The sequence below is a fragment of the Haliaeetus albicilla genome, chromosome 7 (genome assembly GCF_947461875.1).
Source record: "Haliaeetus albicilla chromosome 7, bHalAlb1.1, whole genome shotgun sequence".
Taxonomy (NCBI): domain Eukaryota; kingdom Metazoa; phylum Chordata; class Aves; order Accipitriformes; family Accipitridae; genus Haliaeetus; species Haliaeetus albicilla.
The window spans coordinates 18,397,109-18,424,938 of record NC_091489.1 but is presented as its reverse complement, the minus strand read 5'-3'; the positions used below and the strand labels follow the sequence as shown (position 1 = coordinate 18,424,938).

The window sequence follows — 27,830 nt, the reverse complement described above, 5'->3', positions numbered from 1 at the left end:
GGCACTTTCCCAATGGGTTAAGTGCAAGACTGAGGCCTAACTATAAAACTCAAAGTCCTTCTTGACTGGGCAAATGTAGACTTGTACCAGATGGATTAGAGTGCCTATAAAGAGAGGAAGAATCGGATTTTCATGCCCCATTGGAACTTTCTTTAGTAGCAGTGCTCTCTCGCTAGAGTTTGCCATCAGCTGCAGGTGAGTGGGTGTTGAAGTATTTTGGACAGGGGGATCAGGGCTTTAATGATCTCCCATAACTGTGAGCAGTAGATGGGCAGCAAAGCAGGTCTTTGCTGCCTGTGGACACCCACCAGGCAATCCTTTGCTCCTTCTCCTCCTCAGTTCCAGTCTTCCAGTCATTTAGATAAATTTTCTAAAGCTTGTTTGTCATTTGTCATGGTTAGCAAATGTGAACAAACAGTGATAGCAAGAGGGGCTTGGGAAGACAGTATAGAGAGTATAGGTATGTGGAAAAGCAGGAGTGCATGTTGTCCTTGTTCATCTTCCTTCCTCTTCTGTGATTTTTCCACGCCTGGCAGGACTTGATTAACGTGCTCTCTCCCCATTCATTGGCTGGAGTTCAGTGCTTCTGGGGGTTATCAGCCATCATGTGCAAAGCCTATCACTTTTGCTTTCTGACCTACAGCTTATCAAAGGGCAACAGAGCTGTGCACTTTTTTCCAGTCTTTTTTTCTTGTTGGATTTGTTCTTGAGTAGTTCAGCACCAGTCACAGTACTGGGGAAACAGCCAGGTCCTCAAGTGGAAGCATGATCGGCATATTGGGAACATAACACTTAAAAGCAGACCTAGTTAGATGGCAGAAGATTTTTGTTGTTTCTTGAATAGGGGTGCCTTGTCAAGAATGAAACTTGCAGTAAAAACAGACGTACCAGTGTTCCTAGGATGCGGTCAGGCAGTTCAGCACAGTCTGTGGAGCACAGCAGAGGGTACGTGGAGGGGAAGGACAAAGGGAAGGTCTCGGGAACCTCTTGCCCTGGTGGTCAGGGTGCTCAGCGGGGCCAGTTGAAGACGGGGGTCAGATCCCTGTGCTGACCTGCAGCGCCAAGTACGTAATCCATGGGCCTGTTTGCTCTGGGGTGGGTGGGAGTTCCTCTTGTTGTATACGTTTTACAGAAACAGAGCACAAATTGTCAGGCTTGCGTTTCATCCTATTACAGACCCAAAGTTTTTTCAAGGACATGAAAGTGTACTTCGACAGCACAGGAAAACCATTTCCCACCCAGCTCCCCCCATGAGATGAAAGCAGTCACTGGTAGGATCCTGTTGTTTGTTGACCTTGGCACTCGGTGAAATGATTCTCATAGGTCAGAAGTGAGCATGTTTCTCAGACTGCTCTTTTTTCTCTCTCTTGGCTTTATGGGATTTCCTGTTCATTGACAAGGAAACAGCAGCTTCACCTGTGTGTGTGCAGAGGAACTGTAATTGCATTAACTTAGCAACCTTATCTTAATCCTGAAATGAAATGGAAAGCTAATATTTGTTTCAGCACCTCTAGGTGTTGGTAAACAAACTAATTGGTTATCAGTGCAGCAATTTCAGGACTTGTCTAGGAAGAGAAGTTACTCCAGTAGTGCTCTTGGGTAGTGGCTACTTGTGAGCATTAGTGAGGGTGCTGTTCTGGAGCAAGCACTTCTGTTCCTGAGGAGTTGGACATGGAGGTACTCAGCCGTAGACTTAAATTCGCATCCTGACTCAATCCACTACAAATCTGAATGTGCTGACAAGCCCTTACAGTAATAATTCTTAATGAGGAAAAAAATGAAGTTGTTTTTTTCTCCTCAAGCTTCTCATCCTTTCAAAAGTGGAAGAGCTTTGACATCATTGCACTTTCCAGGAGGGCATCTCAAACCATTTACAGGGGCGGTGAGCTACTCGCAACACACCTGTTAGCTGGTCATTTCAGTTATTGGTGCACTTGAAGGAGTGGAAAGCAGAGATACTGAGCTGAAATGACAAGTCCCATTTGATGTGAAGCCCTAAATGACTTGTCCACAGCCACAAAGGATGTTCTGGACAGGGACCCTCATCTTCCTTATTTTTTCCCAAGGTTTAAATTGGTTGGGGGCTTTGAGGCTGAACGCTCATAATACTGCACTGGGAATCCTGCTCCTTTTTTTCCCTTCTTTATGCTTTTGTAAGTTATGGAAGAATTATAAGTACAGTGTAAAGGGAACTCTCTTTTCAGTTGCTGCTAAATTTACATCCAAAGCTTTTCAGTTTTTGTGGATCTTTAGCAGGGGAAACTCTTTCCTCATCCTACCAGTGTTGTCAGATGGGGCTACAGTTGGGACAGCTCCAGAGTTTGGGTTAATTAAGTAGGCAGTTTGCCCCAAACTTTGGGCTGATGGAATGGATGTTTTTGATACCTGGTCAAAGGCATAAAAAGCCCATGTTTTCAGACAGAATGGGTAGCCGCAAATTTGCGTGCTACTATTGGGAACTGCAAGAGCTCTTTTAAAAAGTTGGTCCTTGCGTGTCTTGAGCTGAAATATCAAAAGTAGTAGCAACTGCTGAAAGTGTAGGTCTCGGCACCCGAAGCCATGATTCTGATTTGTGCTGTTGGTGAAGGTCCAAGTGTGAGCAAGTGGTATGAATCACTATTTATAGAGAAAAAAATGTACACACTTTTAAATATAACATGTGTGTAAACCAGAAATGTATTTTCGTGCTCACGGGTGGTGCCATGTACTCTGTAATCTGCCAGAGCAAAACTGTGCCCCCGCTGCCATAGCGGTTGCTGCCGGTTGGCGCAGACCGAGCTCCTCGGCTGCGGCAGTAACTCACTGCAGAGGAGGTCGCAGCCTGAGCCTTTGCGAAGGGGCATGGCCGAGAGCAGAGATCTGGTAAGGACACGGAGGACCAGCCACACCACAGGAACCGCGTGTCAACCACAGGAACACGAGTACATCAAAATAAAGGCCTAGTGCTCAAAGGTCCCAGGTGGGCGTCTCGCCTCTTCTCGCTCCGAGGCTGCCTCGAGGATGACCAGGAATTCTCCCTCATTTAGCTGCCAGGGTACATGACCTTTCATGTCAGGCATGCTGGCTGAGATGCCTTCATGCGCTGACGTTTGGTAGCCGCTAATCACCTGTTCGCAGTGTTAATCATCAGCTTCCTCATGAGCCACGAGGAGAAGGAGAGCTGGCTCCCGGGAGGTCAGGGCGGCAGAGCCCCGCCGGCTGACGGGGTTTGTGTAGAGTTGTCTTCTCAGATGACCACCCCGTTACTTCCACCAGATGAAAAGCTCACAGGAGACCTTGTTTCCTCCTGTGCTAAGCCCCACTGACAACTGATCCCGCTCCCTTGGATCTCAGCCACCCTGTGGATCAGTTGTCCTTCCTTCCTAGACCCTCAGCTTTCTTACTGCTCCTGGGTAATATTGCCTTGTCCTTAGGTGGTGTTTTCTGTCACAGATTTCAAAACACTTTCCATTCCATTCTATAATATTCCTTGATTTAAATGGGAAAACTGAGCAGGACAGCACCCAAGACACAGCCGGGAGGAAACCAAAGAGCTCCCAAGTCCTCATCGGTGTTTGAACCATATCACAGTCCTGCCTATTAAAAGCAGAAAAGACTTGGACATTTATATCTTTCTTTATATCTATTTACCTACTTGGAGTTGTCCTTTATTCATTTTGGACACTGATGCTTTTCGAGATTTAAAAACTGAAGACACAGTAACATTGCTGAAAAATAATTCTGAATCAGTGCTGGGTTTGGATTTAGTTTTCACTTTAGTTTATTGTTTTAAAACATAATGTGGTGATTAAAAAAACTAGAGTGCACTTAATGCGTTAGGTCAATCACTGATGGATTTTTAAAAAACACTTCTGCGAACAGCCTGCTTCCAGAACTTATGTCTGCCCATTGTATTTAAATTTTAACAGTGAGTAGAAAAATAATTCTGATCCACAGAAATACCCCAACCAGCTGCCATTCAGTCCCATATGAAGAAGTCATTTCTGAAGTGTCCGTTCATTGCCTTCTGTAGTTGACATAAGGGGGATTCCCGATCCTGTGCTTTTTCTGATAGGAAAGGATTTTCATTGGAGTAAGTCTGGGCAGAAAAAAAGAGAGGAGGTTTGCTGGTGACAATAAAATGTCTCTAATAACAGGCAGGGGTGGCTCTGGTCTGGTTTGCCCCTGGCAGATCCCAGAGAGCGAGGCGGGCTGCTGGTGCCCCAGCTAAGACAGCAGCCAGGGCGTAGGTGTGTGTTGGGGAAGGAGGCAGTTCACTTTTGTCTGTGTCCCTGAGGGGACAGAATTCTGTTTTTGCCAATGCTGCTGAGAAGCCTTCAGTCAGGGCTGGTTTCAAGGCATATAACGATACTGATGTTAAAAATACGTGCAAAACCAGAGAAGGAGGAGAAGGAAAATATGAGTACAAACCATCAGCAGGGAAGGTAGGCAGACGGTGAGGTTTATTTATTTATTTTTTTTATGCCCCCCAAACAAAATCAAAGGCAAAGAATGAAACAGAGTCATTTATGTCCCCCTCTTAGGTGAACTCGACAACCCCTAGACTGTCAACTCTATTTTGGGGCAAATGTAAAATTACAGTGGGGCTCCAGAGTGTGCTATTTCCTATAGTGTTGTATGGTAGAAATGGTTCAGTAGGAACTAGGTAGGAAGGTCACTGTGAACATCCAGGTGATGCAGGATGTAAAGATGGACTGTTTTCTCTTCTCACTGTCTCTGACCAGAGTCACATGGGTAATAGTGCTGGGCATCCTCCCTTTTGGGTTTGTTTTTTTTCCCCCTGTTTTGTTCTGGATTTAAATATTACGGTATGTGAATCAATTTAACCTTGCCTATTTGTAGTCCACAGAGTGGTTTGGACTAACAATCTGCACAGACAATGCAATTACCTCTGTCCATCATATGGAGGCTCGTTATTAGGAAATCTGATTTAAGACTTGAGTCTCTTGCAGGCTTTATACAAGGTCACTGCATAGGAATTAATTTTTTCTGTCCCTGCCTTGGTTTTCAGGCACTTGGAAATAAAGTCTCTGTCAAAAGTGAAAGTCTTATTTACCTTTGTGTTCTCTCACTGCTTTCAACAGCTGTGATGATCAGTGTATGTGGGGAAAAAAGCTAGGGAGAAATGAGGATCTAGGTTGCTCCATCATTGTATGGAAGTCTAGGGTATGCTGTCAGGTTGCATGCAAGTAAAATGAGAAAAAAATGTGAACATAATGACTTGCTGTCTATTTTGTATTGATAAAGGGTTAACTAAGTGTGTGTTGGATAATACTCTTCTATATATTACTACAAAACTGTGATAACACTTTGTTACTTGGCAGATTGGAGATTAGTACAGAATCCTGTGTCAGTGATAGCTTTGTGAAAATGAAGTTTTATATGAAATGATGTAAACAGCAAGGGGTATGTTGCCTTTTCTTTTTTCTCTGATTCCTGCTTTGGTTTCATATGAATTAGAGTGATGTTCTGTCGAGCAGAGTTAGACTGTGATACAGCTGTCCTAACATTTGAAACTATGCGAGCAAAACCAGTTCTGTTCCCAAAGACCAGCTTGCATCCCTCACTCCTGAGAATGTGCTTTTTTCATTAGTGTTGCAGGATGTCTTCACTCTGACCAGCTGCCCAAACCATCAGCAAATCCTAGTCATGTAGATGGACCATCCTCATTTCAGTGTTATTTAATCCTTTCTGTATTTTGTGGATCTGAATGTTTTAATGTGTTGCCCAGTAAAAGTCCAAGAATGGTGGAGAGACTTTAGATGCTGGTTGAGCTTTTAAGCCTGGGGTATTACTGCTCTGTGTGAACAAATCACATAGTTTATAGTCTAGAAACAATTCATGAGAAATATGGACAGTCTCTAATGTTTATTGATTTAAGCTAACTAGGTAATTTGCACAGTTAGAATAACTGTGATAGACCATGAAACTTGATGTTTTCACTGCGATCATATAATTTACATTTTCAACTTAAACCATTGCTGACAAGACTTAGAGGCTCACGGGGACTCTTTTTCAGGCTTAAGAATTTTTCTTTTTAATGCTTGAAGCTTCAGCTCAGAAAATTAACTCTTGACTGGGGATTTGTCACCCCTGATTGTATTTCTGGGGTTTGCAACCCTGAACTTTGTTGATGCACACTAAAATTATTGTCATTTTGCTTGACCTTTTCTGCTGAAGAAGGCAGGGCTCTTCTCCATGCCTTCTACCTGCATGGCTGCAGAGCAAGGGCAGGCAACAGAAAGCAGTTCGGATCCCAACTTCTGTTTGGTTGCCAGCTGAACTAGGTAAAATAGCACTTGTCATGAGTGAAATTGGGTCTGAATGCCCAGGAAACTTCACAGGAGGGCGCCTTGGCACTGGAGAGGATGGCCCGTTAAAGAAACGAACCACAGCAACGGGAGCTGGGCTTTGCACTCCAGCTCAGCCCGCTGCAGTCAGGTGCACCAGTGATCTTCCTTCTCAAACCAGGCGCTGGGAAGCCAGTGCCATGTGCCAGCGCCCGTGTCTGCATCCTCAGCAAACTGCGGTCTCTGCTGTTGTGTCCCAGATACCGGTGTAAGTCAGGGTGTGCTGTTGCACGGAGGCCAAAAGGCATAGCAGTTCATGGAAAAGGCATAGCAGTTCATGGAACAGTCACAATGCTGTAGCCCTAGGTTATGTCCGTCTGTGCCCCAGGTCAGTTTTTGCAGAAACTGTAGGGAGCGAGATGCCTGAGATTCTCGCTCCTAGCCAGCATTTGCCCGTAAGGCCCTGGTAAGCCTCAATGTGGCTTGTAGATCTCCCACCACTACTGTCTAAGGGAGTCACAGAGATTTGTAATACTCGGGCACCAAACCAGTGAAGTTCACCAGTGCAGCAGCGTCCTGAGTTAAAAATGTGGTGCGACTGCGAATAGTGAGGGACGGTCCAGTTTGTGACTTGCTCTTCTTGCTTATAACCCCCAGAGATCAACTTACCTGAAGCATTTATGTCATAACAAGCAATATAAAGTCACCCAGGCTGAAAACTAATCTCCTGTGGGCTTTTTTCTTCTCTTTTTTTCCCCCAGATACTGGATGAGTCAACAAAGAAATGACACTTTCATTGCGTGCTTATGAAACACAGATTCAGTGGGATAGTGTCAAGCAGTTTGACTCACGTAACCACTTAAAGTTGTTGTAAGCTGGTGGGAAATGATTTTTAGATACTAGCTGTCTTTACAAGGAGGAAAAAACCCCAAACAGTTCATTGCCAAGAAATTGGGCATGTTTAAATTATACATATATAATGTGTTATAATTTATTTCATTGGTAATAATTCAAAACTGGCTGTGCATTTCCTTTCCTGTAAATTCATTCAATATGTCCAAAGATTACTGGTTTGTTTCTTGGAGTTTTATAGATTTATTGCATTTCTGAGGGGAAGGAAGTGTTGGTTTTGGCACAGATGCCAAGAATATTCTTGTTCTGAAAATGTGAAGCAGTGTTCTAGTGCACTGCTAATCTGGCCTCTTTTATGTTGATACAGAGAAGGGTGTAGTGGTTTTCTTGTCCTGCACATTATACCACCATGCATTGTTCTCCTCTTCCAACGAATTGTTCAATTGACTGACAAAAAGAAGGAAAATTTTAGTATTAATAATTAGTATTAAAAATCTGTACGTGATTTAAAACAATTGCACTAATTGCAGAGTAGTCCCTGTGCTTAAATTCTTGAAATGAAAAGTTTTAGAAGGCTGGTCTGACTCTTATAAGAAGATACCAGATGCGATGTCTTGGGAAGAAGATGCTATTGTTTCTTGCTTGAATATTGCTGCTTTTGACGCATGGAAATCGGGTATGGAAGAAATATATAAGACATGATGGTGAGACATGAAAGAGACTGTGTCTGTGCGAGGGAGTGAACAATAAAATGGACCACTAAGACTGTGGATAAAGCCAGCTTGTCAAGAGCTGGACAAGGACCAAGCAGAAGTGAAAAATGGTCTATACTTTAGTTGGAGGAGAAATTCATAGAGAGTAGCAGAACATGAGCCAGCACGAGAAAGAGCGAGATGTTAACTACAAAGCATTGCAGAAACTACGTGACCATGACGCTTGGCTTTTAAAGCCTTTTGTTGGACTATACCATCATGTGACTGTGTCATGTTATAGAGTGAACATGATTCTGAAGACAGGATGAAAGTTTTTGTTGGAAAAGTTTGGGGGAATTCACAGAGACCTGAAACTGAAAAAGCAAGTATCTTGGACACTTAGAGCAACACCTCTCTCTTAACTCCCCTCTGGCACTGCTCCTCCTGCTGATTTAATTTTCCCGTCACTACTGGAAGCAAGGGGGGAGAAGAGGAGGAGGGCATATTTCAGCCAGACCCAGCAAGACAAACAGTTTGCTTCTGAAGCATTTACTGCACCTGGAAACTCTGTAGCTTAGTTTGAAATGCATTTAAAAAAATGTGTTGAAGAGAAGAATATTTAATGTCAGTATTGGATCTCTAGGATCACATCTTTTTGAAAGCAGAAGAAGGGGGGAAAAAGAATGTGCCTTTCTAGCTGTCATCCATGAAAGATGAAAAAAACCTTGAGAATACAGAGCTAGGCCACTAGAAAGCATCCAAAAGCTAAGCATTATTTTCAATGTATTTTAAACCATTAAGCAAAGGTTTGGGACTTTGCAGGTTTTTCTAGTTAGCAGGAGAAGCTGGACACAAAAGTTGATGTATGGCAGTGCACACTGTATCTGATGCATAGACTGATTATTAGTCTGGAAATGGCTGCAGTGACTGAAGATGCACCCACAGACGCTTACCTTCCCTTGGACAGAAGTTACCTCTTCCTCAGCTTGGCCCTGCTAAGGTGCGAGCCTTTTGCAGCTGCTTGAGTGCAAATTCAGCAAAATCCGTTAGTGGGCAAGAATAAAGGCCACAGCTTATCACCCTGGCATGATCTGGAAGGGTGTGTGTCTCCCAACTCTGAACTCTTCCATGAGCATTAATCAGTCCTGAGAATGGTCTGGTGTGATAATTAAATATTGTCATCCCCTCGCCTCCCTACAGATGGAGCATGCCAGACCTGAAAGCCATAGATCAAGGAACTAAGTGAGCACAAATGACCGAAGTCAGGCTGTGGATTTTTGTGTTTGTACCTTTCAACCAGCCAGCCTGAAGGGATCTGTTTGTAGAGAAAACATCTCTCTCCCTCTGTTGCTCAGCCTACAGTGCATTCAGGGTTTCCTCAACCATAGAAGAAAAACATTGCAAGAAACATCCACTGAACATGAGATGTACAAAAAAAAAAAAATTCAAGTCCTTCATTAAGTGAGTTCACTGTGGTCACCGTGGTGGAGGAATGAATACAGCTGAAGACAGCTAGCAAGTTAACGTGCTGCTGTAGCTAACTCTTCCTTTAGCTTTTCAAGGGGAGCAGCCTCCTCAGACCCTGCCTGCCTGTGTTTTAGCAGATAACATCGTTACACCCTGACAGTCCCTGGGTGGGAATGCTACTGTTGAGGATGTTTGGCAACCTCGTTTTTCCCTGAGGGCTTCTTTTGGGGGATATATACCAGCAGGGCAGAACTGAGCACCAGTGTCTTCTCATCGGCACAGAGGTGTCTGGTGGCACAGAACAGTTGTTTTTTAAACCCCTAAGAATTGATACACCCTCTATATATATGGGGCCAGACATTTCTTTCTTTCAGTTTAACTTTTTTTTACTCTTTATGCAGTAAATTGCATATAAGAGTGAGGGGAGAGTGGAGGAAGAACAGACGCAGTGCTGCTAATTAAATTAGCCATTTCTTAAAAACAAATAAATACCAGGCAGTTCAATCTCATAAAAAAAATATCAGCATGGAGCCCATTCTTTCTGGTTTAAGCGATTACTTGCATGCCCAGATGTCAGTGCAGGGAAAACTTGCAACTCTGGAGAGGTTTATATTGCCTTACTGTGTGTATTTCTTTATAATTCGGTCTTTGCACCTACTGTGTGTATTTCTTTATAATTCAGTCTTTGCACCTACCATTTTTTGACTTTTTTTTTTTTTCACATATGCAGTGGTAGCAAAAGTTTTGAGACAAAGAAAAGAACGTCATTCTTGAGGGGTGAAAAAAAAAGGAGTGTGTTTGGGGTGAGAGAAGGGGGGGAAGTTTATGTAGTGCTGAGTTGGTGCAAGAGATGACCCTTTAAGGAGGTGGGTGGCAAACTGAAAAATCTTTTATGAGGATGGCCAGTAGCCCTCTTTAGCCCAGCAGCTTGCTATGAAGTTACATGAGAAAGCCAGCCATTAGTATATCTCAGTGCAGTGATTGTTGGTATTGTATTGATGGGGGTTTTCTGATGTATTTACAGGAACTTTTTTTTTTCTAACCCAAGAGTTATGGTTGAAATCCCACTGGGAGATACACATATGTTTTCAGTCACCTATACACTTGCAAAAGTTTTTAGCATCGGATGATGGTTTATATTATATTTTGCTGTAAATTTCCATAGCATAATTTTCAAGAAAACTGTGATAATGTTTCAAAATATTTCTCGTCTCTTATCAATTGAAACAGAGAAGCCAGAGCTCTGGTAGCAGCAACTGGGTTTAGACAAAGAGAACTGTTTGCATTTGGAGGGGATGGGTACATGAAGTCAGTGGACATGAGAGAAACTGAGAGACAAAGCACACCAAGGACAGTATTCTGCTACTGTACATTTAGTTCTGGATTTAAGCTCTGGCTTCTCTTAGTTGTGAAATAGGTCAGCTCGTTAAAATATTATGTGGAGGCAAGGGTCATTTCCAAAAGCCAGCCTGTAGGGCCATGGAATCCGGAGTTATGGTAATGAGGAGCTTTCCTCTTCAGAAATAGCAAGAGCCACTTTATATTTCGTATTTGTGTTTTCCCACTGTCAGCTGCCTCCCCGGGGAGTGAGTGCTGATCTGGGGGTGCTGCCATGGCTGGGGGAGGACACGGACACTGCACCCCCCCGTGAGCTGCAGCTGGGGACACCCCCCCCACCCCCCCCCCCCCCCATGAGCCTAGCTCAGGGACACACACACCACACACCCCCGTGAGCCCAGCTGTGGGGGACACACACCCCGCACACCCCCGTGAGCCGCAGCTGGGGGTCGCTCTGCACCCCTGCCGGGGGGCCATGCCTGGCCACCGGCGCCTGGTCTTCCTCCGGCCCTCGCTGTGGCCCTGCTCTACATGAAAGTGTGCAGTATTAGTGATAAACCATGGTATTCCTAACACAGGAGTGAATTAAGATACAGTCTTGTCGTCTTCTGAGTGTGAAGAAAACATATGTGCTATAGTAATGCATTACTTTTTTCTTAATTTTTCTCAAAACTAAACTTCCCCCAAAATGCAATTATACCTTAGAATTCTGTGTTGGGATGAAAGATAATTGAAAGCCCACTCAAACCTTTGATTCCCAAGTGGGTTAAAAGGCAGAAGGTTAAAGTTAGTGTAGGGGCTGACTGGAGCAGCAAGGCAGTGTCGGTGGTGGAGCTCGGTGGGAAGGAGGCTGTTTGGACTGGAAGCTTCGAGGCAACATCTGAAGATTCTTCACCCTCTTCAGAGCTGGTGTTACCTGGAATAGGATGACGTTTTCCTCAGGACCCTGACTCAATCCGTGGACCCTACCCTTCAGTAGGCTGCTCCAGCATTGCCAAGCCACTCTGGCAGGGGCTGACTTACAGTGGGTCACCGGCTGGGTGCTCGGCCGGACTGCTCCTCCTCATGCCAATGCCTGTCCGAACCCTATAGGGCAGTCTTTAAATGCCAAGGTGACATACGGCCCTGTTGATAGGGGCCACATACGTGTCCACAAACATCAAACTGAAGAGTCTTGGTTTAAGTGAAAATTCTTATAGAACTGGTTTCCAATGACCGCTGTTCATAAAAGCATGAAGTGTCATAAGGTTTGCCAAAACAACTTTGAGTTAGTTACATCATGCATACCTCTGCTGTTCAAGTTGAGTACATTGTTCTTGATCTTAGACAGGAGTTTAAAAAAAAGAGCCAGTTAGCAATTGGTTTTAATTTAAGTTTATTCTTTCTAGAACAAGAAAATATTCAGTGAAGGTTAACGATGCTTTTCTAGCAATTTTTTCAACCTGTTGTGCTTACCTACATTCCTTGTATTATACATCTGTATTGATACACAGAAAATCTCGTACCAAATACAGAAGTCTTCAATTTTACTTATGTGGCTTCTACATGTTTTCATCACGGTTTCAGGTTTTTCCCTGAAATACCTTTGCTCGGGTGAGCGCTGCATGTGAAAGTTCAGTATGACTAGCCAGCGATGTCCTTCTGTACCTTCTGCTTGTAAGGGAGAAGACTGGCCCGCTATGTTGGGCTGCCATCGGTTCAGCAGCTGCCACATGCAGGCAATGCCCGTTGGGGGCAGGACCTGCGCAATGTGATGCGCCGGTCCCTTTTTGGGTCCCTCCTGGTGCGAAAATTGCCGCTCCCTCCGGGAGCTTGGCATCCAGCTAGGGTGAAAAGTGAGGGCAGGGTCTAAAAATGTTGAATATGTGTGCCAAGTGCTTGAATGTTTGCAAGAATGGTTTAGGGAAAATTATAAACCTTTTTCAAGGCAAGAAAAGTGACTGAACTCTTTATCACTTCTTTTCATTTCCAAAATGTCACAACCACTCCCCTAAGCTTGGGAAAGTTGCCGTCATTTGTTTGTAAGCTGCTTGAAGGCTCTCTTTTAAAGAATAATTATTAACCTCTTTCTATTTCAAAACCTGCTCTTACACAAAGCGTGTTTCGCTGGAGATGGAGTTACGCGACAGCTTTGTTCAGCTTCGTTCATGGCAAAGAGAATTTTCCAGGAGGTATTTTCTGAGGGAGGTAAATTGCCGGAGGCTGCAGGAGGGCCTCTGGTCGAGGTTGGAGCTGAACAGGCTTCAAACCAGGCAGCAGTAGCAGTGCTGGGGGGATGGCTGCAAAGACGGGTCTTGCAGAAGTGCACGGGGACTAGGTTCGACCCCTGGTTGCCGGCCCAGAGCTGCAGCCCACTGGCGTGGGGGTGAGAGCATCCATCATCTGCGGGCTCTCTGCTTTCTGTTCCCTCCTTGGATCCCTGCAGCGACGCTGTTTTGGGGGCCACTGAGCAGGGACCCAAGCAAGCCCTGGCTGCCCGGTCGGGCTGCCCACCTCTGGGCAGACACTTGGAGAAAGACCCGCATGGAAAGACCACCAGTGGAAACTTGGCGTTTGCTCGTTCTTTGTGGGAGACTGTCCACATATCGATTCATTATTAAATGAGCAGATAAATAGCCCTTTCTCTCCCTTGTTGGGTGCATCAGCTGCTGGGTGAGTTGCAGAAAGCCCAGGATAAGAGCACGAGAAACAGTCGGAACAGGCAAAAACTGCCAGCAGGAATTTCTGAAGTATTCCTGTGGGCTTTCCTAAGGGATGGCTCGCTTTCCCAGGGACTGCTGGAAACAGGCAAGTGCTCTGTCACATAATGTTCCCTCTCTAGGAAAACATTTGGTAGTAGTTTAAAAAAGAAAACTTTACAGAGCTTAAATAAAGCCAAAGATGAATTTGGTGAACCCTGATGCTGTACATACTTTACTTGGGAGTATTTTGAACCTCCAATGCTGGTCAGAGTTGCCAGCAATAGGTGCAGGGCTTGCCAGTCCTATTCGGGCTTTTTGCACCACCTTTTTTTTTAATCAAGTTCTTACTATGGCACTTTTAAGCATAAGCTAAAGACGGCTTTTGTGTTCAGTTCATCTGTATCAGCATGGTCATGGCACTCACAAAGATACCACAGAACTTGAGTAATCATGAAATCCTAATAATTATGAGAACGACTTCAATTTCATTCAGTTTTTAAAGTAAACCATTTTGCTGTTTTAGTTTCTATTCTGGCTTGTAATTACTCAAGAGTCATGTAGCCTGGTTTACCTCTGCAGTTGTAAGGAATAATAAAAAAAAGGATTTTAATGAAAACTGGTTTTTTTTAAGGATTTAAAGAAAGTCTTTTAAGAAAATACAAAATACAGTGAAGTGTGTCATTCCATACAGCAGGAGTGACCTCTGTCAGCATTAGTCTGGCTAAAGTAGGCTAAATGATTCTTGATGTCTGTATTGGGTTTTGTACAATGTAAATAAATCAATGTATTATCTGATTCAGGACAGGCTTGAATACATCTTAATGGTAACTGGAAGACTTAAAATTTCTCATTGGGCTACAATGACTGCTAACTCCTAACTGTGTCTGGGTCAGTAGGAAAGGGAAAGGAAATGTGTTCCCAGACAGCAGTGCAGTGGTGCGTCCTGAGATAGCTGGGTGGGCTCAGATCCCCCCGCCAGGCAAACAGGCATCACCTCTGGCACCGTTTGAAACTCTTATTAATGATGTGTGCTGAAGCTAAGTACCGAATGAATATTGTTAGGCTCTGTGATAGTATAGCGCTGAAACGCATTGGCGGGGAGAAGATGGCGTCTGGTGTTTCTTCTGTGAGTAGCTGCTTTCCAGCTCGAGGGATACTCGCTCATCCAGCTCCAGCTAAAAATTCAGTTTAAACTGGCACATAGAAGTTCAAGCTGGCATTTTATTTTAGCCTACAGATGACAAAGATATATTTTATGATTGCTCAGTGCCAATGTCTGAATGAGAGAGGTGTTAGAAAAGGACATGCTGCAAACAAAATCATATGGACTTTTGGATAGCTAAAAAATCTTAAAAATGCAACAGCTGAGCAGCTGGCAATGAAAAATCTGAAATCTGTTGTTCAAGCTGTTCTCTTCCATTTTATACTTAGAGCTGGAGCAAGAATGGTCTTTATGGTTTTTGTTTGTACAGCTCTTGTCACAAAGAGGTCCTGATCTATGACCAGTCGTCTTAAGCAGCGCAATAATACAGTCATTCATTATTAACTGAGAGCAGAGGAGAAGTGGGGACCTCAAGTACAGCATGAAACAAGCAAGTGGGGAAATGAAGGTATCAATTATGTATCTCTCATGCTGATGATGCTCTTACAGAGTAGTTGTTTCCCGAAGGGAAGAATCTGCTGGAAGAGCCGAGAATATTCTCAGTGCCTCCTCTGACAGCAAGATGACATCTCCCCATCCAAGGGCTCACCAAGCCCTTTTCTTTAGCCCTTTTCCCTCCCAGGAGGACTTGATGCTTTGGTTAGTCCTGGGCTGATGCCTGGCCCTAAAAGGAGAGCCCTGCTGGCTCTCCCACAGGGAAGTGGGATCCTGGTTTCCAACCCCACCTCCATGAGCGTCTGCACCCCCGGGGCGCGCTGCAAGCAGGGCAGTCTCCCGGCACAGCATCCCCGGGCAATGAGCCGAAGGGGAGCAGCTTTCTCATTTGCAGTTTGTTCCAGCCAAAGTTTTTTGGTTATCCACGCCTCGCTTCCATAAACACTGATTCCATGGAAAAAAATGAAGTCCAAAATGTGTCTGAATACAGCCTTCAAATCTACCTAAAGATAGTACTATAATTCCACTGGGTTTTGCTGTAGCGATTTACGGTGCCACTAGCTTGCTTGATGGAATTACTATTTCTTGATTGTGTAGGAAAGGGAACATGCTCGTTCTTAAAGTATAACTGAATCCCATCACAACTTGCACACAGACCTGTCCTTTTACATGAACATGCCCCTGAGCGTCCGAGTTTAAACTGGCAAAGGAAGAGCAGCTGGGCTGACAAATATGTCAGCTTGTGCCTGATTTTCCCCACCCTGGCCCTAATAAAGATCAAGATACAGGGAATAAAACAGCTGTTTGCTGTGCAGCCGGGGACGGAGAGAGTAATGAAACATGATGCGGAATAAAAGTCAGCTGCCACTTGGCAACTCCCGTTTCCTCATAGCAAAGAAGATGACTTAGACTGTATTCAGAATTGTGATGTTATAGGTACAGAGCCGATATGAACAATTTTTACAAGCTGTGGTTTTAGAGTTGACAAATGGGCATTTTGACTGAGAGGAACTGTGTTTAATCGTTAATAGTTTCTTCTGAGCGTGTTGGAGTTTTATTGTTATTGTTTATCCAAGCTGGTATCTAGCAACAAAGACAAACATTTTAAAGGCAGCTAAAAACTGAACTTAAAAATAAACACCGTTTTCTCTACAAAGACTGCAGAGCTAATAGCTTGTGCAAACATTTGCAATGACAGCAACATTCAGAAATTTGCTGGTTGGATTTAAAAGTGTCCTTGACCTCCCTGGCAGGGTTCTGAAGCCAACAGGGTCGCAAAAAGAAACTATTTGCTTCGGGTTTGACTTACACACATTTGGACAAGTGCAATATGCTGTTTCCTGTACTAGAAAAAAGGTGTTGAAGTGGTGCCAGTATAAAAGAAAATGTAGCTTTTAAAAGGCAGCACAGCAAGCTCTGCGCTGTCCTAAATGGGGGATTTGATTACATGACTGATCAAATTGCTCCTAAGGTTTTTTGTACATAAATGTTCTGTTATTTGTAGATCAAGAGCTCTGTGTTATAGTACTTAAGTGTGAGGAAGCGTCGGATGGGAGCCCACAAAACCAAACCTGCTCTCAGATGTATAAACATGTTAATTGTGAAAGATTCGGTTAAAGACAGTAATAAGAAAGGGAGAAGCACATGTGTAATGTTCACACAGAATTGTATTTAGCAAGGGTGCTGGGTGGTCTGACATGAGTTCTGGTGGGATGGAATAGGATGGGGTGGGGTGGGGAGGGGAGGAGAGATGCGTACCTCCTTCCCCAGCTTCCTTCATGTGGAAGAGGAAAGCAGCTAATGGTGTTAGCACTTCAGGCGGTCGTTGCTTCAGCGTTGGATGTGGTGAAGGGGTCAGGGTGTGCTGCTCTGAAGAGCAGCTCTCGCACCCACTGGCAGGGAGCTCAGGTGCTGGCTTTGTGGCAGAAGTCTTCCACCTCTTCCCAAACTTCTCCCCCATCACGTCCCGTTCTGTTCCTGCCCCAGCTCCCCAGCACACCACCCAGCTCAGCCTGGTCACCAAAACTGTTTGCCTGACCCTCCTGTGTCAGTAGTAGGAACTGACTCGGTTTTAAAAGCCTAGGCAAAAGGTTATTTTTCTTCTGGCTTGGTGCAGTGATAAAGTGCAGCCTCACAAACGGTCACGAGCACGGTTGGTGGTTCAGCTGATGTTTCTATCATGGGGGTGTGAAAACACAGGTTGAGATGACCAGGAACCTGCTTGTATGGGCAGCATCTCTTTCAAGCTGTACCTGCATGCTGCCGCCACCGAAGCAGTGATGGTTTCTGGGGACACATCCAGCGAGCTTCAGGGAAACGTCTCTGTCTTTCCAGGTACCCTGAGGGAATGGCCAAAAGGTGTCAGAGAGTGATCGGCAGCGGGGTCCTTTGGCCAGTGCTGCAGGGTAGGCAAGTTGTTGGCGGAGAAAAGCCCTCCCTCGGGATGATGCATGCTTCCAGAGGAGCAGGCCAGCTGAGACCTGAAGCAGCCCCAAGCTTGCTTTTGCTTAGGTACGGAGAGGAGCTAGAAACAGCCCAGAGTAACTTTAGCCGTGCTGCGACTGTTTTTGCTAGGTTTTTGACTCAGCTCAGAGAGCGAGTAGCTAGGGCCATCTGAGGGCATGCTGGTTCACTCTCTGAAGGCAAACCAGCTCGTAAGAGGGGTCACAGATCAGCATCTAGACCTGCCTGGGAGTTAGCAGCCTGATGGCAGGGGGGCTGCTCAGCAGAGTTTGCACTAGATGACAAGGTTTGCGTTCGCCTTGCATCCTTCAGTTTTCTTTTCCTCAAATTCCTGGGGACTGTGTTTCTCGTCAAGTTTCTGGGAACACCAGGGATGGGACGTTCCAGTAGGGCAGCAACATGGCGTACTGATTGCCTCGGCTCTCTTGTCGGGATGAGCCGGCACCGGGGACCATCCCCTACCTTGCCTTGCCTCAGTGGGTGCTGCTGCTGCTGCTAGGACGGGCCATCCGAGGGCTCCTGGCCCTTTGGGGCAGATGGAAAGTAACTTTGCCAATAGCTGGAGAAGTGGGAATGGGGCCATAGGCTTCCCTGTGACACGCCTTGCCTGGTTTTATCTCAGCATCAGTATTACATACCTATTAATTACTGCAAATATGTTTTCTTTTAATTCCTGTTTATTACCATGCAGGAGAGGGGCCGCATGCTCGCTTCAATTTATTTCACACTTCTAGCCAATATCTGCTGGGAAGTCTTACCACTTGCCTGTAGCTAAAAATATTTGTTGTAAACTTATTATAGTTATTTTTCTCCTGCATACTAAGGCTATACCAAGAAAAGTCAGTAAGGAAATATTTTCAGTTCTGCAGTTCTGGTTTTCAGATGTGACATTTTAAAAATATCATTACAGAATTTAACGAGATGAGTACGTGCAGCTTACTCTTAGGTGGAATTACAAAATTATCCAAAAAGATTTTTAAACTATAAATAGAAATGTAGACCATTGTACTCCAAGGAGATTTATCCCTTAATATTCTGACACAAGAAGCATTAATCTTCTATCCTCAGCTGTTCAAAGTAGTTTGGTTGCTCTTTTATGTACACTGCTTTTAGTTGTTCTTTTTTCTGTCCTCCCACATCTCCGTTACTGTGCCTGGATCCCCCCCCCCCCCGTTTTTGTGGAGAAGTTGCTTGGATCCAGAATTTGACCTTTGACCTGATGTTTCAGATATCTGGAAAATGTAACTGAATGGAAGTTTTCTATTTGCTGCTTTTCGCTCAAGTATTAGGGTTGAGAAAAAAGGAATAAGCAGCCTGCATTAAACCCATGATCCCTTTTCTTCTAGTTGGAGCCAGCTGTGCTCAGCTCAGAGAGGAGATATCAAGATTTTTGGCCAGATCGCTTTCAAACCTGTATAAAGGGATTGCTAAGCATTTGCTTATTCCTTTCATAGGAAGCTGAAAGGATGGAAGTTAAACATTTTGTTGAAGAGGAGGAGGAAGTTGTGCAGGTGTTCTAGTAAGGACTGCATGATGCTAAAATGTAAATAATTAATTTGCAAACACATGCTTGTGGGCATATTGCAAGCATAAGGTCAGGTCCTTGTTTTTATTCAGACCTTAAGCAAACCCCTAGGGTGTTTTGACACAAGAAACAGATGAGAAGAGAGGTGGTGTGATCATAGAGGTATAACTGCAGCACTTAATGCAGTGTAGGCCCCCCCAGCTCACATGGCAGTGTAGGTGTAGCAGAAGAGCTCTGCACAGGTTCCTGCATGAGAAGTGTGATTTGGTTAGGCTGGGTAGCCCTGACTAGCTGTATTGCCTGTGGTATTTCCAGTATCACTACAGAGTGCCCTACAACCATAACTTTGCTTTTTTTCTGTAGCATTAACCCAATGGGAGTGAAAACTATACCGTGAAGTAACTCGGACGCTGCATGTTACAAGTGCGTTATCAGCATTTGGGTTGCATTAGCAAGAGATGACCAGTGGTAGATAACGTCATAGTGTGATAGCCTGTAACTCGACAAAACAACCAACAGCTCTTAAGCTGATGTGGTTATTGTGACCAGAAAAAAGAGCAGCACTTAAGGTAACCCTAAAGCAAAGAGATCCTTTGTGCTTTACCCCAGTGAAGCAGCAAGCACATCTCAAGTCCTATAGTTAACACTGTTTTATTTACTGTTTCTTGTGTAAGGTAGTAGGAAGCCAAGGTAAGGTCCCCTCCTCGCTTGCTGGGGACCAGTGCCTTGCAGGATGAGGGCTTCCTACCTGAGAGAAAGAAAGCTAAACAAGCTCTTCCAGGCTCTGCGCAAGTTTATCCCAGGTGTACAGGTGAGAGAGCGAGAACTAGAATAAATGCATGTGGGAGGCAGCACCATTGCTTGGGACTTTGCTCATGTTCCTCTTCTGCGCACTATAGAAGAGAACAGTGTGGCTGGGTGTCCCTCTGAGCCACGTGGCTTTTTGTCTGAAAAGTGGAGCCCTGGGCATCTGTGCTGTCGCTTCCAGGGGGAGCGTAGGCCCCCTGCTTTCCTTGTAAGTACCTGTGTACAGCACCTGTGCTTTTTGCAGAGCTTAGGCAGGGACTGATCACAGGGGCAGAGCAGAGTATGGCCTTTTGTCTCCAGATGGTAACAAAGCTGAATTTTCCACCCCTTGCAGTGTTTGACTTCCTGCAGCGAGGTAACATTTTCCTTGTGGTGAGACGGGAGTTACGGGGTTCAGCCTCCTGAAGCCCTTTCTGGACTTTGGCACTGCCGGTCCACGCGTGACTCTGACAACCTGAAAGGCGTTCTTGCGTGTATCCTTGCAGAAACCTGGAGGCATTCAGGCAGTCGTATCCATTCCTGCCGTGGTTATCCCAGGAGATCCCCTCTGGCTGTTTCAAGGCAGCAGCCAGCATCCCTCTGAAGTAGCCGCTACCCAGCCTGTTTAGCTCATCGCCAGCAGGAGGTCCAATTAACATTTTGCAATATTGGCAGTTCCATATGGAAACTACCATTCAGCCGCCTACATTTGAACTTCAGCTTTTTCCTTTCATTTAATTAAAACACAATCAAGTCAATTAGCTCATGACAGAGTTTCCCCAAAGTTAAACTCCAGATGTATGGCAAAGCAAAAGCATTCAGATGCCAATTCATTGTGCTGCTTGGAGGTAGATTATAGCTCTCCCGTTTGTCAGTTTATCCACTGGGGATTAGTTGCATTTTTTCCCTTCCAAGCAGAAAATAAAAAGGGAGAAGGAAAAAAGACCCATCTTTCCATCTGGTTCTACTCAGGAAAGATTGATATAACATTACAGAATTTGAGATATTTATTGAAAATGACATTGATAGTGTCAGAATGACTTCTAATTTTTAATCACCACGTCAAACATTTTACCATGCAGTGTCTTGAGTATTTCCAGTAAGCTCCAGGAATAAGCAGCTTACCACACTCTATAGCAAGTTGATGACTTATTGTTCTTGTCACTAAATGGGGATAATATGCAGCTGCATAAACATGTTGATTTTTCTGGCATAGAATCCATGACTTCCAACTCTGTGCCCTTTGGCGTGACTGTATAGAAAATCATAACACTGTCAGAAGAGGTTTTGAGGTCTCAATAAACCAAGATGACTTTTGCAGCACATCCCTGCGGGGCAGCTGGGTGCAGAGAGGGGAAGAAAAAAAATAACTGTAGTAGCTAACCGGTAGTTAATAAGCATAGAAATCATCGAGACCCAAATCCACACATAAGGTAGCTTTGAACTGAGGCCATTGCATTTTCTGTTGCATTTCTCAATTCATTTATGGTTAGATGCAGCAATATCCTGAGTCACCTATATTCCAACAAAAAGGTTATCCTCACACACTTTAAGGGTGATGTGGTGATACTGTGGTAATACTGCAATATACCCAATGCTACTGAAAGCATTGGGTGCCAGTGCTGCCTTAGTACCTTGACATCATTGGAGCACTTGGTTCTGTGCCTTTTCCCCTCTTGATCGTGTTCCCCAGGGGGGTGAAGAAGAGGAGAGGCTGGAGGCAGACCTTTCCTTTGTCTGGCCACTGTGCAGTGCAGCTGGGTGAGTCTTGGGAGATGAGTGGAAGAAGGGATTGCAATGTGAAAGGTGCAGCGCCCAGAGGGGTGGGGAAAGAAGACAACTTGCCGCTCTGCTGGTACCATCTTGTACTTAACAACCCCGAGATAGAATCCCTTAAATATATATCCCAGGGCTCCAGCAAGATTAGATCAGTTGTGGAGAGCAGTGCTGGTGAGGGGAGTAGAGAGACAGAGGAAAGAAAAACCGCTTCTGACTACTCATTCGGAAGGTTTAATAGCATTGCAATCCTGTAATACTTTTTTTTTAAGTATCAGAAAGATTCAAGTGGTATTGTACATTCTCATCTAAAGTACAGCAACTCTTTTTCTTGTGGAAGGCCTATACTCATTGCATCACCCATGATGTATGTGAATTCCCCTGTCTTTGCAAATGAGTGAACTTAGCTACCTGAGTACGGCGTCACATTTCCCTTGCTGTTCCATCTCTTACTCGTGGCTGAATGGCCCCAGAACTGCTTTCTGCAGAGGACCAGGACTCCCACTCCTGGTTAGGGTGTTCTTCTTTGGGAAGTGAAGGATAGTAGGTTTCAACACTTTATTCGGGAAGGGGGAGGAACCCAAGTCTTCCACCTACCCTGTGAATGCTTTAGGCAAAAGCATGCTTATTTTGTGGACTCATCCAGGTTGGGGCACGTGGTATGTGCCAGGCTGTGTAGCGCTGTCAGGGTCGTAGCTGGAGTGTCCTGGTATCCTGGCTGCAGCTGTGAGGCTGATTTAGGCTGCCTCTCCAGCCCAGTCACTGGCTCCTGCCCTGTGCCACAGCCTGCTCCTCGCCCAGCCCCGACACTTCAAGTGTTTGTAGGATTGTGCGGAAGACTGAATCACTGAAGTGGCCCAGATTAAAAATAACCTTTTAAAATGGGAAAGAGGGCGGAAGCGGGGAGGCATTTTTGGTCTGGGTCATTCAGAGATCTACTTGCGATGAAGCCAAATGAACAGTTGTATTTTTACAACTGAAGGGATGGCATATTTTTTTAGGGTGAGGAATGAGCAGATGGAAGTGCAGAGAAGAAACTTCCCAGGCTGCCTTCATCACCAAAGCCACTCTGCTGTGAAACTCCAGTATGGGATGCTGTTTTACGTACAGAGAAGCAGAGAGATTTCAGGTAGTTTTAATGTCATGAATTATGGCATCTGTACCTGCAGAGTCCGGGAGCATCTGGTCAGAGTTTCTCAGGCTCCCAGTCACACAACATTTAACATACGCACCTAAATTCTGCCTTATTTCTTTTCTTGGATGTAGCCCTAAATGCTTTTTACTCCAGGATCTCAAGAGTCTTTGTGACAAGAATAAACTAATTAAACTTTACTTATTAGCATTTATTTCAGTGTACTTGTTATCAGTGTGGAGTGCCTGAAAGACTAAATTGAGATGATTCATGTTCTTTATATCATGTGTTGTTGTTGGCCACACAACACAAAATTCCACTGAAAACACCATCCAGATAAGAATTATTAAATGGCAATTTTGTAAGACATTCCCTACTAGATTACAACAAATTCTATCTAATAAACTCTTTCTCGTTGGAACTAAATGTAAATGTGGACGAACATGAGAAAGAATCTTAAAACTATTCAGTTTCAGTAAAGGATTCTTCTACAGAAAAATCTTTTGAGTATACTCCTACTGTAGCTAGCTACTTAATTACTCAGGTTTGACCTTTTTTTTTTATCATCAGTGACTCAAATTACTAGTAGTAAACTACAAGCAAGGAATTTTGATCTGTTAACTGTTAAAATATTTTTCTACTAGAAAAAAGAATAGCATAAGGACGTCACGGTGTGGGTTTTTCCCCCATATATCTTATATTACTCCTAGTATTCAGTCGTGAGGTTAGGTTCTTCTACTGGCTTTCCACTATCACTGCCAAGAGTGAAAATATACAGAAGTAAAAATACAGAACAACTTATGGCATAAATGTACCCCTCTTTTTCTGATCATGAATTTTCTTTAAGTCAAAGCTTTTAAAAAATGGTCTTACCGCATTCTGGATTGGAAGGCCTGGAACCAGCAGCATCACAGCTCTTTACTTCAGAGGAATTTATATTAGACTTCAGAGGAATTTATATTAGACTTGCTTGAAACGATCTGATGGATAGTTTTTCATGGCATTTTGCTTTTGTAAAGTTAGTTGTAAGTTCTTACCTGAAGGTGTTAGCGTGTGTCAGTGCTGACATGAACATCTCAGTGCTGATGTGTACCATGTCCCGGGAAAACTGTGACGAATTTACACGCCTGCTTCAGCTGCACAACATTTCTAGAGATTATTCACAGCAGAAGAGTGTCTCCTAGGCAGCTACAGAGATCAGCGTTGCTCGTTGTAAGTAGCCTTCCTAGGATAAGATGTGTTCAGGCATTTCCATCTTTGGGTGTTCATAGGACAGTCGAGGTCATCCATAGGCTGATCTAATCTTTGCTGGCTTCCCACAAGCTGGGGGAGAGGCTGTCTTTTTTGTATCCATCATCTAGCTCATGGCCTGTGCCAGCATGATTTGGCTTCACGGTGTCTCAGTTAGTGTTGCTGTTAGTCTTTTACAACAAGATCTAGTCTTCACGTGACATCAAAATGCATGGTTCATATACTCACTTCTTATCCTTCTTATGTACACTTTTTACCCTTCAGATGTAGAATCTACACCTAGGGCAAAGGACTGGAATATAATAACATAAACTGCAGGTAGTATAGTCGAAAGTCCTAATGTCAAACTTATTAATGGTATTTATTGAAGGCAATGAAGTGACTCACTGGCTTTTTGAAGATGGTGGGAAGAAGGCAGGACTTCAAGACAATGTACAAATAAAAGAATAACACAAGTGACCAAGCTCCTCTAATCTTGGAAAGCTTAGATGTTTCTTTTCATCTCAGTGAATATGGTTAACATTTATAATGACTAATAGAAGGTACATAAGCTCTCTGAGGTGAAAAATACAGTACTTTATTCTTAAGTAGTACATGACCTATAAAGCAAATAGTGTAAATCTTAAACATCAATTTCCTGCTGAGTGTTGCAAAGATGAGGAGTAATAGCTTTTGAACAGATCTTTCCAGAAATGCTCTGGAACGTCATTGCTGAAATTGTTTTTTTTTTTTTCTAGGCAGTTTATTAATTGGCAAATGTGGTACCTTATGATTGCTTTTGAATATGAATAAGTCCTTTTTCCCAAAAATGTTACTTTATCTTAGATTATTTTTTAAATGAATCTATGATGTTTGGCCATGCTCATTGCTCCTTTCCAGATACATATTTGGGTCCTTTTTTTCAAATGAAGGAACAGGTACAAGGACAATGGTTTAGTAAATTCCCAATTATGAGCACTTGTTGAACTCATTTAATAAATCATCTCCTCATCTTTTATTGTCAGAAGGAATTAATGTTGAGTCCTGTTTTCAAAAGTTGCAGTCTTCACAAATAGAATTATTCACCACTAACTGGATTCCTTTTTTCATATGTTAGCTCATTTGAAGCAGCTAGAATGAGTATCATTATTTCAGAGTTAAATATTTTCAGCAGAGGGCAGAGCAGGGACTGATGCAAATCCATGTTTCTCTGTGGGGAGCTATTGGCCATAATCCTCCTCCATTCATGCTGGTAGGCACAGGAGGAAAAAATCTAGATGAGGCTTTTGTGAAAGTGGTTGCCTGCAGTAGACTGGTATCTACAACTCAGGAGGATTTGAAAAGATCTGTGTTCCAGTGTTTATAAAGACCACACCGTCTATCACCAGGGTGCAGGCTCTTCACATCAATAACCCAGCCTTTCTAAGCCGTCCGGGACGAGAACATGGGTTTTGTCCCACTGCCTCCAAGGGGCGGGTAGCCTTTCACTCTAATGAGCTGATGGACTGCCTCTGCCAGTGAGGTAATGCTTGGCTCCCGTCCCAGGACAAAACTCTTCAGCCAATAGATCCTAGTGTCTTTTCTTCAGCACTTCAGTTCTGATTCTTTGGATTTACTAGCTCAGATTTCACAGAGCAACTGTGTCTTTCCACATCCCTTAGCACCACGGGAATCTTGACTGGAAGGGTCCTCGGGAGGTCACTCAGCCCAGTCCCTCACTCAGAGTAGGACTATTACCAACAGTAGGTGAGGCCAGCCCTGGCTTGCCTGGCTGAGCTGCCAAAACCTCCCAGGACCTGCTCCAGTGCTGCACCACCCACCTTCTGGAAGTGTTTTCCTTACATCTCGCCTGTCTCTTCCCAGCCATAAGCTGTGGCCCTTGCCCCTTCTTATATCAACTGGAATTGCCAAGATAAATTTAGCTCTCTTATCTTTGTAACTACCCTTCAAGTAAATGTACTCTCCCTTAGATCCACAGTTTCCAGCAGATACTTCTGTATTCCATAGCGGATTGCACTCCATAGGCAGTGTCTGTAAGCCTGGACAAAAGTGCAATCCCTAATTCCAGGCAAGGCACCCCCGAAGGGGTCCTTCTGCTGTCCCATGCCTCTCTCTTTCTGCAGAGCTGCTCACTGCCTTTGGTGGTCTTCTCATCCCCAGCTCTCACCCGGCTTCTCAGGGTCTGTAGGGTGGCAGCTGGTTCATTTTAAGGGAGTCTCAGCTTAAACCTCCCTAAAGATCACCCTGTACCCTAGGGTGCACAAGTGAGGAAGCTGGGGTTTTGTACTCATGCAAGGGGCAGACATAGCCGAGTCCTTACCAAAATCTTGGCTTTTTACATTTAAAGTCCGTTTGCATGCCTTTCTTCCATCTTATCTCTGTGTTACAGACCAGAAAATACCCAAGGAAAACACTTAAAAGCTTTAAATTCCAATGCATCTGAATAATAGTAATTTATCCTGGAGATGTTTTCCATCTCTCTGTTCCATCTCTCTGACAGTACAGAATTTATGACATTTTATGGCATAACTCACTCAGATTTATTGATTTAAATGCTATCATTTTCATACAAATCTGTCTCTGGTTTTAGAATCATAGAATAGTTTGGGTTGGAAGGGACCTTAAAGATCATCTAGTTCCAAACCCCCTGCCATAGGCAGGGACACCTTCCACTAGACCAGGTTGCTCAAAGCCCCATCCAACCTGGCCTTGAACACTGCCAGGGATGGGACATCCACAACCTCTGTGGGCAACCTGTTCCAGTGTCTCACCACCCTCACAGTAAAGAACTTCTTCCTTGCATCTAATGTAAATCTACCCTCTTTCAGTTTAAAGCCGTTATCCCTTGTCCTATCACTACGTGCCCTTGTAAAAAGTCCCTCTCCAGCTTTCTTGTAGGGCCCTTTTAGGTACTGGAAGGCTGCTGTAAGGTGTCCCCAGAGCCTTCTCTTCTCCAGGCTGAACAACCCCAACTCTTCATAGGAGAGGTGCTCCAGCCCTCTTACCATCTTCGTGGCCCTCTTCTGGACCCACTTGAGCAGGTCCATTACCTTCTTATGTTGGGGTCCCCAGAGCTGAATACAGCACTCCAGGTGGGGTCTTATGAGAACAGAGTAGAGGGGCAGAATCACCTCCCTCGACCTGCTGGTCACACTTCTTTTGATGCATCGCAGAACACAGTTGGCTTTCTGGGCTGCAGATGCACGTTGCTGGGTTATGTTGAACTTCTCATCAGCCAACAGCCCCAAGTCCTTCTCCTCAGGGCGGGTCTCAATCCACTCATCGCCCAGCCTGTATTTGTGCTTGGTATTGCCCTGACCCATGGGCAGGACCTTGCACTTGGCCTTGTTGAACTTCATGAGGTTCATATAGGCCCACCTCTCAAGCCTGTCCAGGTCCCTCTGGATGGCATCCCTTCCCTCCAGCGTGTCAACTGCACTACACAGCTTGGTGTCGTCGGCAAACTTAACTTCATAGACTTCAATGAAGTTATACAGTGGATCTTTTTTCCCAGTACTTTATTTCAAAACATTGGAAGTAAAGTTTCTTGGACTCTGTTTGCATTACATCAGCTTTCTCACAGAAAAGATTTTTTTTATTTTTTTTTAGTATCCTGGATCAATCTAAAGTCTAGGATGAATATAGGACTCATTAAATGCCATTTGTTTGAGAAACAGAATAGTAAGATTGCACCATGATGTTATGTGTCTGAATATATATCTTTTTAGCAGCTAGGACACAGGACCAGGATTCCAAGAAGCCATTTGGCAAACATAAAATTAAGCACTTAACAATTCTGTACCTCATATTTTCCATCTGTAAAATGGGGACAGTGATATTTCCTTCTTTGAATAGCACTTTCTGATTTAATGATCTATGATTATCATTATTACTGTTCAGAGTGGCATCAGCTCTGTTCCAAATTGGTTATAATTAGAATGTTTAGATGAATGAAAGCAATTACAGAGCCCGTATGCCGCAAACATTTAAGCTTGTGATTA

At 44.2% G+C, this 27,830-nt stretch overlaps 1 protein-coding gene across 3 annotated transcripts in view; it reads left to right on the top strand.

Moving 5' to 3' along the window:
- PHACTR2 (phosphatase and actin regulator 2) overlaps positions 1-27,830 on the top strand; it is a 143,078-nt gene that overhangs the window by 62,002 nt on the left and 53,246 nt on the right. The gene's annotated exons all lie outside the window — the stretch shown is intronic.